We start from the raw sequence: 12,874 nt of genomic DNA, 5'->3' as shown, positions 1-12,874 counted from the left end.
TTTACTTGCGTTATTTAAAACCTATTTTCATAATTTACTTTGATTACATTTTGGCATAGTGATTCGAGTCCTTCGCTTATCAAAATGGCGATCTACATTGAACAAAAGGGAGCCGATCAGTAGCCATTTTAATCTTCAATCCTCGGCAATTCTCTATTTCCAAAGTAGGTGTCCTTTTATTGTTTTAGATAAGGATTCCTTGTTATAGTTAGATGCGATATCATTTATTTGAGTAGTAGGTAGTAGCTTTTCTCGTACTATTTTCTCATGTGCGCACACTATCTTCTGTTTTGTTTCTCTATCAAAGCGCTTTTTGCTTTGATATATTGAAGGAAACTAATTATGTTGTTACATTGTACTTTTATATTTACATTTTGTCTTACCTCGTTTAGTATCTACTATTCGACCTAGAACAATTTTCTATTTCCAACAAACTGCTAGCAGTACAGAATGTCAGTAGTTAAAATCTATATTGCTACTAAAATATCCCTTAATACGGTCTTTGTGCCTTAAATATCAAAGTTTGCTCTAAATTTTCAGCGATGTCGGCTTCTACCTTGGGATGTAATATCGTTGACGGGGAACGGGGAATGTTTATATTGTGTTACCTCGGGCAGCCTTACTAATTAACCATATGAGCAAGTTTGGCCGCCAACCATCTGGGTAACTGGAATACCCAGCGAACTTGCCTTCAACAAAGAATTATTAAGGAAGTGAAGGATTGAGAGGGTCGCCTCAACGGCTGCAGGAAATTGAAAAGGATATTCTATTAAGAATAAATTACAATGTTTAAATTTGTTCTAAGAGATTCCCTCGTACGTTTTCGTACATTTTAGCATACTTTGTACCTTTGCCGTAATGTGTTTGCCTACATGTAAAGGTGTAGGTGTGTTTATATAGGACCTGCCTTTAGGAATCGGACAAGCCTGGAATTCAAATCACGGTTTAGGTATACTCTCGGCACTCTACCTGCTTCAATATTATCACTCACGATCGAGTGAGCCTTTAAATGTCTTCGTTTCTCTCGTTCCTTCGTCGTTATTGGTAACGTAAAGTTTTATGAGAAACCTTGTATGTGTCTGTTATATGATTATTTTTGGTATTATTGGCATCACGATACTAGGCTTCTTACTAATTAGGTCTCATTGTTACTTAGAAATGTTGTTTCTTAATACATAACTCTTGCTTTCTTTTGGAGACGCTGCCAAATGTTGTTTGCGACTTAATTGAGATTTCTCATAAAGCCCGACAAAATGTAGGCTAACAGGGCCGCTCTGACTCTTGCTTATATTAAAATATAAGAAAGAAAATTTCGCATTATTCGACATAAGCCTCGTGTCAACCGTCCCACATTAAAATGTTTATGGGACGAGCGTTTGTCCCCTTTATTATTAAAAGAAAATTATTTTCGCTTGTTTACTTTTTAAACCCTCAAACGCGCTTCAGACGTATGATAAAAACATTGCACGGATCTCAAAGGGCGAATTCTGTAAGTGATAGAAGGAAGTCTCGCGTATTTTATTAATGAAGTGACTGTCGTTCTAAAGGACAATATGATTCCTTCATATGTGCCTAGCAACAAAGAGTTTCAAACAACAAAGCGAGTCGCAGACGTCTCTAAAAGTTCGCCTTTTTCTTTCGTATTTAATATTAAGACGATTGCTAGTGCTGTGATATGTAACTTTGCGAGGAATTTCGTTATTGCTATTCCCAGTTCGTTTCGTTCTATATTGTCTGTAACATATGTCTGTTGTATAGGGTTTGAAGAAGAACACTTAAATTATACGAAATGAGAAATCCTGTTACTTCAATTGGAGAGAAGGGTTGGCTCCTAGAGATTTGATAGCAGAATTACACTCATTTTCGTAAAAAAATACAATTGTGTAGTGGATGAAAATTATGGGGTGTTTTATCTGCAATGAGACTATTCAGACTAATGATAATAAGGCAATTACAATCTGCACTTGTAAAATTCCGTTCCAAGACTTAACCACATAGCTTCTCTAACCAAGTGGCATTTTTACTATCAAAATGGAATTGATATTTTGATTCGATTATTCACGTGACTTCAACCTGTCACCTTAAAACTTGCGAGCGTTTTAAAATAGAATTCCTTGAATACTCCTGAGTCAAAGTTGAAAATATACAAAACTATTTATTCATAAGTAAAGTGAAAACGGGAGATGTCGCTTTAGCATACCGTTTACATAATTGAAAAGTTTTTGTTGTTTAACGGTAACTTGTAGCTTGAGCACCCCTTTTGTTCCTCTACATTACCGTGATGTTACCGTATTGAATATTTATGTTTGTTTATGTTAGACTTTGTTATAAGTTAGTGATGGAAACTGTTGTTTTGTTCATAATTGATGGCGGCGATGAAAGCTTGGAATGTGTTCCTACCATTATTGCAGGAAGTTGATTAAGTTACAGGTACGTGATATAATTGTATGCTAGGAAATTATGAGGTAGTAACTGGTCTAGTCTAGTGAGAGACGATTTCACAACTCTACGGATTCCGTTCAAAAAGACTACAGTAAAATAAATCGGTTGAGTGACAAATAAAATTATTTGGCATCAGCAGTCATCAACAGTTTTTACACTACAAATTGAATGGTCTTAATAAACGATCACGATCACAGGTAAATTTCTCCCTATTAGAAACAAACCAAAAATGCAACAAACTTTGCAAACAAACTCAGATACAACAGCAATTGATTACAACAACCAGGCTCACAGCAAACAAAACTATCGCCTCAAATTTCCCAATAAAACGAAACTCGCAATATCACGTAATAGGGGTTCACTTAATTATGACTTTATAACGGCGCGCGGCTAAAATGTTTGCCGCGGACCAACAACCGACAGACTCTGTTTACTCCACTGCATTATCATTATACTCTCAAACATTGTGCTAGTTTTCAAATTAAAATTACCATATCATGCTGCTTTGTTTGGTTTCGTGTTCGGTCTTTATCACTGTTCTATTATTAATAGTTTGGACGATCGAGTTAAGTTTAGTGATTTGGGATCAAATTGCATTTAGGGATCCTCGTGCATTCAAGATTAAATAGTTCAGTCATTTTTTTTGGCATACTGACTACGTACGCTATAAATTTGATAATTACATGTTTTATAGTTTTGAACCTTTTAGTTCAGATTTCTCAGTAAAGCGAGTCCAACTCGCATTCGTCCGGTTTTTGTTACGCTTTACGCCCGTGTTTATAAACCAAAAAATAAGTGGTAATTAATAAATAAGAATTAATTACAATTTGTCACTTAGGATCTAAATGGGCATAGTAACCACAATAGTCACTAACACTTGGGGTTTGAACTAATTGGCGAACAATTGACAATGTTTACTCAAGCAGTTCGTTACTGTTGTTAAGCGATGATTTGATTAAGGGTGTATGCCAGTTTGCTAGTATGACTGAATTCAAAGGCGCTCGATCATATAAAATAACCTCTTGTCCAAAAAAATGAATTAGTCATCTCTATTTTGCGTTGAAGTAGACCAAAACCTATGCTATTTGCTATAGTATCTATTATTTTATGATTAACTTGCCGGCGGGCAACCGTGGAAATGATCCCACGCTAACACAAAATTGGGATAAAACCTATCCTATATTTATGTTAATCCTAGTTATAAACTATCTGCCTACCAAGTATTTTCTAAATTGGTTCGGTGGTTTTTGAAAGCAAGCATCCATACATGTAAACTCTCGTATTTATAATATCTTCAAGTTTTTCTTATTACGTGGTTCGTAAAATCAATTAATATCGGCCAAAGTTAAGAGTCCTTATAAAAAATTGATCACGTTATTAATTTGATTATAATGAAAGTCCTTCCCCAGTTTCTGTAATGTGATTAAAAATATTAATTAGTTTTTCGTAATTACTTTACTTTTCTTTCGGTATTTGGGCGTCTGTTTTTGACGTATTTCGAAATCCTACCTGAAACACGTTACCTTTACAAAAATAGATAATTATATACTTTTCAGACATCTCATAATACTCCAGTGAATAATTAAATTTCACTAAACAACTTTCGTTTCGTAATCTAATTGGTTTTTGAGACTCTTTTTTAAGTATACTGAAGTAATTTTATTTTAAGGTCCTTTTTAAATGTTTATTTTTTATTATTTGGGAATGCTTTGAAGATACTTAAGTTACTCAAAGGAGGCATTTTTTTTTTAATTTGGGCATTCATTAAATTCGTAAGGTGTGTAAAAATCGATTTGATAAAAGATACAACGAACGATTTTTGACATTGAGTAAACTTGATAGTATTCCAGTAAATTTAATTTACTAATTACTAAGATTTATTAGCAGTAAACAGTCCTTAATCATAGAAATTATGTACCACTTGATACTGACTGACCACTACAACCCCATAGATCTCCTTTGACGTGCATTTGTTATTAGCACTGACAGCCTAATCTCAGTAACATAGAACGTAGACAAGTAGGTGGAATTACCTCTACACTGCTATATTTTATTGTTTAATGTCCGATTTTGGTACTCTTTGTTGTCGGGCAAATTCGTAATAAGTAATGTCAAATGCTACACAAAGATAGCCGAGATGGATTTGGTTATAAAATAACTCGCTTTAATTCTGTTATAATTACTTTAAGATACATCGCTACCACTATTAAAACCCTCGCGTACGCTGAGTGCCACTTCCTTTAACTTTTGAATGTTCCATGCCCTTTACCTACGTATAACGGCCATAACTTTTCTCCATCAACCCGTGTATATCGATAGCTATAAAGTCAACACAGAGGATTGATAACCCTGTAAACGTAGTCGCAATTTGGAGCCAATCTCTACGCAGTGTTGGTTCAAAAACTCCATCAATTTCGCGGTTAAATTAAAAAGAAATATATCGGCGGTGAGTGAACTTATCTTTGTATTCCAGCTGCTGGCTCTGGAGGTTTGAACTTCGGAAGCTTTCTATCTACTTCTGTATTCTTAAAAACGAGTATTTACTACTGCATAGTAATAGGATTAATATACAAGTCAATTCCAGAGACCAGTGTCAGATTTATCTAAAATATTTATCGTTAATTAGTTTAACAAACGATTTTTTCAATTTCCATTACGTGACTGTTACTCATTTGCCACTGTTCCATTAATTAGAAGCCTTCTCAGTTATTCTATTTCGTCTGCTCACACTGCTGCTCAAAACCCCGATATTAAACGCAATAAAACTCTTTAAAAGTAGCCATAATAACTCCTTTTACTTTCAAAAAATTTTTTGGTAATTCAAGTCACGAAAAGAAAAATGAATCTTTTAAAAGAACAGATCAAAAACAGAACACGTTGTGCAAAGAATTATCTTCGGAACAGGTGAGGTGCTCGGGAGATTGCGTCCGTCGCCATTTCCCTGTTTTCCCGCGGATTTCCTGATGTAGCGCGGGAATTTAACACTGGGGCCAATTAATTTGGCAGACATTATTAGCGAACAATGTGATATATAAACTGTGTATATAGGTATAGATTGCGGTTACAGGAACTTGTGAAATTATGTAGCAGTACCGTTATCGGCAAAAGTGATCTGGCGTAGAAGAACAAATTTATTTTAAAATCCTGTCTTCCTAAATCATAATGTGGCAAATATTCTGTCATGTATTTTAATTAAATGTTTTTTTTTCTTTACGTTAAAGATCTTACCCTCATTTTGAATCTTATAATAAGACATGTAGGTATTTACTTGGCACTGTCTGCAACCTTCAGGATAATCCTGATCATATCTATCATTATCGCATCTTCGTTAATCATCCCTGACACAGTAATTGAACAAATTTCATTAAGCGTTGTTCATTAAACTTGCTAAAATATCCACGAGGTGGGTGCGGAAAAATTTTAATTGTTGTCGGAAGCTGTGTACGTGACAGGTTTGGGTGAAAATGACGAACCGGAGCGGGGTGGGGGCTAGTCCATCAAGCGAGTCGTTATTTGAATATTCGAAAATGGTACAGGTTTATTGAGGTATAAACTATTATAAACAAGTTTTGGGGTTGCATATAATCTACAATATTTTTATCCGTCTCTTTGAAATTTCAAAATTATACCATCTTTGTGTGAATGATTTATATGTACTGTAAGATCATTCTTGTATTAGATAATAGGGTACAAAATTATGTTACCGTAGTTCAGTTTATTTACAAAGCTAATAATATATAGCTATTCAGTTTCGACGACAGCACTGTCATAGATAACTCAAAGCAAAGCTTAACCTAATTCAAATTCATATTTATTCGGAATATAAATTAATTCCTAATTCAAATTCCGTTCCAAACCACGTTTCTAACACCTCTGACACAACACAAACAAATGTTTTGCTCATAAATAAACAGTACGCGTGTGCCTGTGTGTGTGCCTTAGAACAATTCTCGCATTTATAGCTTCATTTAAAGGGTTTTAAAGCAGATAAGTGCTTTTAGCGGAGCCCTTATTAGGGCTTGTATACACAGGACAACTGCACAGAAGAGGGTGGGCAGACAGCTGTTTGTTTTTGCACGAGGTGTGTCTGTGTGTGCGTGAGTTGTTTTTTTTAAACGAACGATTGTCTTTGTTTTTTTATGTTTGCTGCCAGCCAATCTACTGCTTCTGTATGGCCAGTGCTTTTAGTACTTTTGTGTTACGTTTGAAACATAAAAACCAACAACTTTTTTATTTATCTTGATTTTGTTTTGTTTGATACGTAACTTCAATATACTCATGTAAGGTTTGTTATAAAATATCGATGTTTTATTGTCACTATTGTTGTATACGAACCTTTAGTCTATAAGATTGTAGGTTGAAGTGGAAAGCAAAGAAAATAGGATAAAGTAGTGGAGATTGCTCTGCCAACACAAGCCGAGCTTTTAAAGTAAAGAATAGTTCTTTTTGTAATGTCGCTTAATTGCTTGTCCTTGCTTTTCTTGGGAAAGCGTATTTTATTTTCACTTATTTTAATTTAATTAAGAACATCGTTTGTTACTTAAAATGGAACTGTGCACTTTGCGAAACATTAAATTGTTTATATTTCTTAACGCTTACTATCTCTTCTTATATCTCGACATATCTGTTTTACTTAAGTTTCAAGCCCATTTAGACTTCCATGATTGTACATTGATTCGATATAATTCATCTCTTATTGAAGAAATGAAAAAAATAGGGTTTCTCTGTTTCAATGTAAAATAATAAATCTATTCCACACATAACATTGACGACATGATAACCTTTAATCAGTGTCACTTGGAACCGACCCCAACATAAAATAGCAAAATAAAAAATAATCCTCTGGTATTTAATAGAACAATATCAGCTCAATGTTTTATAATTCGATACAAACAAAAGAGAATCAAAACGCCATGGTTCACTTCGTATTACAGTTGTCGTAAGCGAAGGATTGCGTGTTGTACGCATCGACTCTGATTCCTGCCTGACCTCCAGATGACCTTGGACTCAATGTTCGATACGGCTGTAATGCGACACAAACTGTATGTGACGTAGGATATGAAATTGTTTGGGGTTGTAACTTGTAAGTTTGTTACATGAAAATGAACTAGGTGCTCCTTTCTGTTTTGCTCTCTGACCTCTCTCTCTCTCATCTTAGTAAAATCATTAAATTATCAAGAATTTGATTAATATTTACTCAAAAATGATATAAGCGTTCTCTTTCTCTCTCTGACTTTTTTCTCAAATGTTACTGAAAACCTTAAGTTATCAAGAATTAAGTTAATATTTTCCAATTAAAAACAGGACTTCAGTCGATATTTTCATGAATATTTATTTCATCAGAAAAACTTTGCACGCATGTAAACGGTTATTCGTTTTTTACTTCAGGGTTGCATCCATCACTCGTATAAAAATCACGAATGCCAGTACTAGTACCTACCTACACCATTATTGTTAACGATATAAAAAGACAAACCCTAAAGGTAATATTAAGTAGAATATAAAAGATTTAAATCGAAACCCTTTTAAAACCTTTTTGGTACCAATAGAAAAAAGTTAAGTAATCGCTTGCCGATCTGCGAAAAAACACTTATCTTTGAAATGTTTAAATTCTGTTTCAAGTATTACATTATACCTTACAATAGAACAAAGAAAAGAAACAAAGGAAAATCGTTCTCTTCTTAAAACGGTAATGTAACAATACAACACTATCCGATATTAAAGAAACCTATAACTGCGTATTGATTCGCTCATAAGTATTTTATTAGGACAGTCAACAGCCTAGACTAGTCACTTTGTAACTCATACCATACATTTTCTAGCTTACACTATATTCAGTAGACTTAAGGGCGATTTAGACGAGGCAAGAAATATCGTCAACAGAGATTACCTAAGGACATGCATGTAAGGTGCATAAACGACCACATTATTCAGTTCATAACTGGGCAGGAACAAAAAAATGTGATGCGGAAAAAAGTAAAATGACAATAAATAAATTATATCACTTTTAAAACCTAAGCCTCGCAGCTCCGCTATAATATGCGCCTCACCTTGCTTGATATTTCTTGCATCGTCTAAATGCGCCTTAACTTACCCCATCAATATTTGTTCAATCTTACATTTTATTCAGGAGACTTATTTATGATACAATAGGATTGTGCTTGTTTGAAGTACGGAATGAGAGCGATGCAATATTCATCGGTTTGTTCGCTGGATTTACGTGAGGAGTGTGTAATATCATACAAGTGCCTTTTATGGAATATTGATGTAATGCCCTTTTTTGTCATGAATTTGCTGTCCTGTTACAAAGACAATGAAAAATGTTGTTTAGGTAATAGTGCACTAACAACCTCTTAGTAAGTAGTAAAGATCTAATGTGAAACAGAGGAAAGCAAAAAAAAAATCAATCAAAATGACAACTTTCAGAACTAAGATAACAAAAAAAGTACAGATGAAAAATAACATTAATTTTAAAGTAAATTTACATAGGTTTACAAAGCAAACTAATACAAACTACATCGAAAGTAAATCCTCTTCAAATGTACCTACTTGAATTTAGAGTGATTTCCCGGCTGCCACCTGAGCTAGAATCTAATTACAAAGCGAACTGGCTACAGCAAGTCTGGCTGGATGTTTGGAGAGTGTCTGCAGTCACCGTGATTTGTATTACTTTGACAAATACCTACCTGAATGTTGTGCAAAGTGCAAAGAGCGCTTGAACCTCTAAAACGACGAGTAAAATTGAGTGGTGTATCTTGCCTTACTACAAATAATAAAACTACATTTTGAGCAGTGTTTTCACACTAATATTATAAATGTCTATTTACGCTTAAACGGCTAGAACGGTTTTATTGAAACTTAGTACGGAGGTATCACCTATCTAACACTTTGGATTAACACAAAGGCTATTTTCATTTCTAATTCGCGAGGGACAGCTTGTATTGAATACAAGAGAGAGGGAGCTACAAGTAAAATATTGCGATATTGTAGGTAAGGTTTAGCAACGAAAACTGGTCATTAACCTCATGTTTCGGACGCTTAATGACGGGAATCACTAGCTATCACCTTTATTCCACACAAAGCCATCCCCGAGGTGTTATTACGTCACAACACTATTGAAACGGTCTGATAACCGCATAAGCTTACCAGCGGAACAATACACAGGGGCGAAATTATGCACTTCCACGTAATTTCCGTCCAGGCAGACCGCTAACAACCAATATACGAGGAAGCCAATATGCGGCAATACGTGTAACATTGTTGTTGAACATGCACGTGTATGTACCAAGAAGCCGGCCACAGGACGCACCGCACAATATTCGCGGTCAGACTGGTCGCGAACCCATTCGTTTTGTTTCGAAAGATTACAATTGAAATAAAAAAAAAACAGCGGACGAGTAGGTTGCTTTACCAAAACATTTCAAAGCACATCCTGAAAAAAGTAGTTACCTAAAGTTGTGACAGGTGAAAAGAAGGCCTAAAATGATGCGTTGACAGCATTAACACAGTTCAGTCGACCTTACTAAAACCATGTCGACTACCAAAACTATACAAGTAGGTATACACCTACAAAATTAGGTAAGACGTAGTAAGAACCCCCGATTCGTGAGCATCATTTAGCTGTCAGGGTCAATCACTCCGTACCTACGTCCAGACCACGATTGACGTTGAGCCGCAACTTTTCCGACTAACATAAGAATGTTCATTTTAACGCCACTTGAGTACGGTTAACAGACATCAAAAGATCACTAGGTGAAGGTACTCCGGACCCTTGTGTTCGTTGTATACCAGTGCTCTATCGATCCGTATCCACGGCTAGCATCCCCTAATATCGGTGCTCCCAAGAGGCAAATAAATTTTGAAGAATTAAAGCCCTCCGGCGTGCTAGATCCTTATTACGCAGCTTAAACTTGCAAACATTCAGTTTGATGTTTTTAATTTTAATTAAATAAGATGGGAATAATCGATTTTTAATAGACCCCTGGAACAATTCATTTTTTAAGTTTTTTCGTCATTTTTTTAACTTGACAAAAAATACCATTCTAACAATTACATTTCATATTTTTTTAACAAACAATTAAAGAAAAATAAAGTACCACAGCCAATAATAAAAGCCAAATTTAAACATCTACTCAATACGAAACCCACTAACGTTAGTATTCGGTTACCCGACACCGACCGCTAAAAGAGCTGATCCCAAAGCGAGCAGTGGCAGATATTTAAAATTTCTCAAGCACCCGCTCAGCTCAGACCAGTGTTGAATACCGCACTATTGCCAGGAATTAAAATGGCGCGTGGTATAAGTCACGAACCTTCGTCAGGATATAACTTATTTTCACTTGAAACCTAATGCATTTGGTCCCCTGCCAAGTCCAGGGAGAGTCGTACAACAAATCAAGAAGGTACAGGGTTTAGTAGAAGAGGCCTGTAAATTATAATACGGGACGAGTTGTTTGTTAGTTTTTGTAACAGGTGGATCTAATGCCTTTTGGAGTCGTGGATAGCGAAGTTTCATAGTTTTGTTTCGGTTGAATGATACCCAAAAGTTTATTCATAAAAAGTTTATTTAGGGATTGTAACCCTTCGTCATTTAATGAAAAAAACAAAGGAATGATGTAAAAATAAATACAAGATAGATTTATCTGCATTCGATGTTTGGAAACATCGGATAAATCGCTTTTCTCTTTTGTATGTGCTATGCCTTTAAAAGCCGTTTTCAAACTATTTAGATTGCTCATTGTTCCGTGTATTCACAGTAAGTTGCTTCAATTTTACGCATTAATATTATTAACGGACCTTTTAAAGTTAGCTTGTGGTTTCAGTGGAGTAGTACCAATTATTCTTTTTCTTTTGTGCATTGAATTTTTTTCAAGAGTCTATCGATTTAAGCACTGTTTTACGAGCATGGACAAAAGTATTAGTTGCTGTTTGTAAAGCTACTTTATAGATATCATAATTGAGACCTTTTGTGGAAAAACAAGGTAGTCTATTAATTTGCATTGTATTTGCTTTCCCGGTATCCGTTTATAGAAAATCCTCCAAATGGTCACCATATCTAATCATTAGCTATCAACTACAGGGAAGTAGCCACATCTTGTGGACATAAGCATCACCTGATCGCAATCATTTCCTAAACAAACAACCACAAACTATACCAGATCTCCGACCGAAATTGCTTCTGTTTGACCGAGCAACATTGGGCCAACATTGGTCGTGTAATTATGTTTGTGGACATTCTTGGGGTATTAATGAAGTAACAATTATATTATTGAATGTCTTTCTCCTGAATACTGTAGTGGCGAAGAGCGATGAAAAGCTTTAGTAGGGGTCAAGTCTGACAGGTCATTTTACACGACTTCCAAAACAGCTTAGCAACAAAAAAGTTTTAAGCCTTTTTGCAGTCGGCAGTCGCGCAGTCATGTTTTCAGACTTAATTTATTCCCAACGATGTAAACCTTATATTATACAAAAATATACTAGCCATACTTATTATAAATGAAAAAGGAATATAGATGCTTAACGTATAAAAATGTAACGAAAGTCATTTAGATTTTTTATAATAATCAGCACGTTAAGATACAATATAAAAGGCGAAGGGAATTTATCTACGACGGCTTCAATGGCTTTATGGGACACTAGTACAAAGATGTAGACCCATTGTAACGGAATAAATGTAACCATAATAATAAGACTCACTGGTTTCGTTGGCTAAGTAATTAGAATCAATGTAGGGGCGTGAATTCTTAGAAGTGGGACAGACGCAAGGGTCGTGAACATAAACTGTCTGGACTTATTTGCTGAAGGAAAAGTTGCTGACTCACTGCGTCTACTGGTCAGATATGATTATACCCAATTAAAACTGTAAGTAGGTAGACCTACTATAATCTTGTTAGTGTTAAGCAAATATACAGAATGGTTAGCTCTTTAAAGGCCGACTTAAATCTTCAATTTTGGAATGCATTACTTCAGCCACATTTGTATGTAGGTAATTTTGTTGAATTGAGAACAAGGCACATGAAAATGGCTTGCAAAAATATATCTAAAGATCCTTTTCACTGTTTAAAGTCACTTAGACAAGGCCAAAAAGTCCTTTATTAGCTAAAGTACAATAAAAAATGCTCACACTACAGTTTCAGGGAAGTATTCGTCTTAATATACATTTATTTTTGTTGATAGTTGGCGCCACTGTTTTATTACAGGCCAAGTGTGACGTCAGCAAGATGGATGACGTCTAGACGGTTCTTAACAAAGGAGTAGTTACAGTTAGCACGGCTTGGCCGCAGTCTGTTTCGATAAAGAAAACAATAAGCATTTGTTATGCTTTCTTTCAGAACGTTCATTGCATTTTCATCATAGAGCCTGACCCTATCATGAAAATAATTGATATCCGTTTCAATGTTAACCTATATCAATTGTAGAAAAATCAATGAAC

This window comes from Trichoplusia ni, chromosome 8 (genome assembly GCF_003590095.1).
Source record: "Trichoplusia ni isolate ovarian cell line Hi5 chromosome 8, tn1, whole genome shotgun sequence".
Classification (NCBI taxonomy): Eukaryota; Metazoa; Arthropoda; class Insecta; order Lepidoptera; family Noctuidae; genus Trichoplusia; species Trichoplusia ni.
Note: the sequence above shows the minus strand (reverse complement) of the source record.